At 46.7% G+C, this 3,522-nt stretch overlaps 1 protein-coding gene across 1 annotated transcript in view; it reads right to left on the reverse strand.

The window, feature by feature from the left end:
- CLSTN2 (calsyntenin 2) overlaps positions 1–3,522 on the reverse strand; it is a 715,806-nt gene that overhangs the window by 44,238 nt on the left and 668,046 nt on the right. The gene's annotated exons all lie outside the window — the stretch shown is intronic.

Below are 3,522 nucleotides of genomic sequence, written 5' to 3' on the forward strand. Positions count from 1 at the left end.
TTATGACCATAGGAAATACCACTATTAAAATTGGGGCTCTGCCTTGGTAAAAACAGATGCTCATCTGAACTGACAGGTCTTAAAGATTCAACTGTTTTCCTTGTAGCCCTGCTGATCTCTCTCATGTCTATAGCACTGAAAGTGAAAAGGCACTAGCCTGCTGACACCATCTATATACAAACCGCAAACAGTGATTCATTTTCCCACCATCAGGACTCACTCAAATTCTATTATTTTCTGAGATGAATAAGTTTGTCTTTTGTTTGGGTTTTTGTAGTTGTTAATCTCCTTTTGAAATATGCCTATTAATCGGTTCAACAAACCATTTGTGTCACATAGAAATACAACTTACTGGAAAACCATATCAATCCCTAAATTTACATTTTATTGCTTATGTTACATAAAACATAAGGAAATGTACAATAAATGCACTTTCATTTCATGCTGTTCCCCCACAATGAAGACTGTTGATTATGTGAACATGTTTTATTTTATATACAACGCAAGTATCTGCACACTATGAGAAAATAATGTTAAAAGATAAATATTAAATGGAATATGGAGATGAGAGGCAGAATAAGCCTTCAGATGAATAGAACAGAGAAAAAGGTTCAAGCCTTATGCATACAGATCATGCAGTATTTTAGGGGGGGGTTTACAAAAGAATGTAGGCATGGACATGCATATCATACTTTTTTAGCCATAGGGTAGTAATAATAGAGAATAAACTCAACCTAGATAGTTAACTTAATACTTCAGCTGCCAAAACATCTGGAAGGCTGCCAAAAGGACTAGAGAATGCCCTAGTCTAGCCCCCTTTTCTCTTTCTCATTAAAAAAACAGGCTAAAAATAGCAACAATGTGGACAGTATCTCTGAGAGGTACTGCGGATATATGAAAAGTAGTCTGCAGAAAACAGCAGAAAGACCAAAACCACAGTGAAAGAAATATTGTGTTATTAATATTGTGTTAAAATATTATTTCCTAGGCAGATATACAGCAGCTTGATTCTGGGTCCAAAATAACTGGCTGACACTCCTGTTCGTATTACTATATGGTTAGATTTACCTAATGTAAGGTAAGTGGAATAGACTCCCCCCAGGCATGGTGGGAAATAGACTCCCCCCAGAAGTGGTGCAAGCACCTACTCCGGGTACGTGTAAGAAACACTTGGATGCTCTTCTTGCTGGGGTCATCTGACACCAGCTGACTTCCTGCCCTTTGGGCAGGGGACTGGACTCAATGATCTCGCAAGGTCCCTTCCAGCCCTAACATGTATGAAATCTATGAAGTGCCATGCAAATACCTATGTTATACCTACCAGTGGATGGTAACATGCAACATTCTGATATCAATTTTGTTTATTTTAGATTTTATTTTATTTATTCTATTCTATTTTATTTATTTATTTATTTAATATCTGTCCACGGTCAGATGCCAACTCACTCTCTTTTATTTGTACTTCCCATGGGCGTGCCGACTAGGAAACCCAACTTTTGTGAATCTTTGACTGCTGCTTTCATTTTTGGCCTTTTGCAATTACTCTGACTGTTGGACTGGCTGGAAGGTAAGAAATGAAAAGAATCAGCTTTAAAGAAACAGCTAGCCACTGCTATAATTCTGCAAAAAAATAATAATAATAATAATGAAATTCAGTGTGTGAAAAAAGAGAAAAAATCCTTTGTCTTAATTTTTCTCACCTACTGCTGTTCCACTAAGAAAACCAATCACCCATGCTGGAGCAACAGTGGGAAGTAAAACTGAAGAGAGTTTTTTTCTATCCCTATGAAACAACAAGGTGTTGTAATATTGTAGATTTCAAAATGACAACAGGGCTAGGGACAGAAGTTATACATACACTGATTTAAATGATCAGAAACTGATTTAAACCCATAACAACAGAAATTCAGTGCACTTAAAGCACTTTCGAAATGGCTGATACTGGTTCAAGATAAATTTGGTTGGAAATAGTATTAGACTTAACTGATTTAGGTCAAACCAGTTTATGAACTGTCCCAGATCCCCTCCTGTCTCAAGTTAATTCATAGTCCCCCAGCATCCCAGGATGCTTTGCAGCTCTGGGCTTTGTTGTCTGCTCCAGCAAGCAGGGTCTGCCCTGCCCCTCCTGCTGGCCTGGGGAAAGGGGCCAGGAGATTTCAGCAGGGTTTTGATTCCACCCCTTCAGAGCCAGGAGCTGGAACTAGGAACCATGCCCCCTCCTCAGTCTGAGTGGGGCGAGTGGGAGAGCCTGCAGCAAGGGACTTGGCTCGGCACCCTCAGAGCTAGGAGCAGGCCTGGAGTCCCCCAGTCATACCCCCTTCTCAGCCCCCAGGCCAGCTGAGGAGGGAGAAGCCCACAGTAAAGCTGGTGTCCACCCCCAGAACCAGGATCTGGGAGCCACACCCACACCTCAGCCTTCAGGCTGGCTGAGGGATGGGGAGAAAGCCCACAGTGGGGGCCTTGGCTCTGCTTTTCAGAGCTGCGAGAATGGCTGGAGTCCCCTAGCTCTTTCCCCTTCTCAGCCTCTGGGCTGGTTGAGGGAAGGGGATGGGAAAGCCTGCACCAGGACTTGGCTCTGCCCTCCACCCCCCCCAAGCCAGGAGCAGGGCTGGAGTCCCCTAGTCATGCCTGCTTCTCAGCCTCCAGGCCAACTGATGGGGGGTCATGGCTCCCAGCTCTGGGGAAAGAGTCAAGCCCCAGTGCAGGCTTCTGTCCCCCTTCCCCCACCATGAGGCAGCTTGGAGGCTGAGGAGGGAGTATAGCTCTTGGCTCTAGGGAGCAGAGCCAAGCCCCCTCACCCCTCCTATCAGCCAGCCTGGCAGCTGAGAAGGAGGTCTAGCTAAGGGACTCCAGCCCCACCCCAGCTCTCAGGGGGATAGTGGGTAGTGGAGCCAAGCCACCTGCTGTAGCCCCACCCCATCCAGCCCGGGGCTGAGGTGGGGGCATGGCTCTGGGGGAGGAACCAAGGTGGGTTTCCCCTCCACCCTCAGCTAGCCAGAGGCTGAGAAGGGGGTGATGCTAGGGGACTCCAGCCCTGCTCCCAGCTTTCAGGGGCAGAGCCAAGCCCCTTGCTGTGGACTTCCATCTCCCACTCTCCTCAGAGAGCCCCAAGCCTAAGCAAGAGCATGGCTCCTGGCTCTGGGGGCAGAGTCAAGCCCAGGTTGGGTTTCCCTCCACTGTCCCCTCAGCTGGCAGGGAGGCTGAGAAGGGTGCATAGCTAGGAGACTGCAGCCCCACTCTAGCTCCCAGTCCTCACTGCAGGCTTCCTCCACCCCACTTCATAGAATCATAGAAGTAGGGTTGGAAGGGACCTTATAGATCTTCAAGTCTGACCCCCTGCCTGGGCAGGAGAAAAAAAAACTGGGCTCAAATGATCCCAGCTAGGTAGGCATCAAGCCTCCTCTTAAAGACCCCCAGGGTAGGAGCCAGCACCACTTCCCTTGGAAGTTGGTTCCAGATCCTAGCCGCCCTAACTGTGAAGTAGTTCTTACGGATGTCTAATCTAAACCTACTCTCCAACAA

This window comes from Gavialis gangeticus, unplaced genomic scaffold (genome assembly GCF_001723915.1).
Source record: "Gavialis gangeticus isolate Ggan-Ray unplaced genomic scaffold, GavGan_comp1, whole genome shotgun sequence".
Classification (NCBI taxonomy): Eukaryota; Metazoa; Chordata; order Crocodylia; family Gavialidae; genus Gavialis; species Gavialis gangeticus.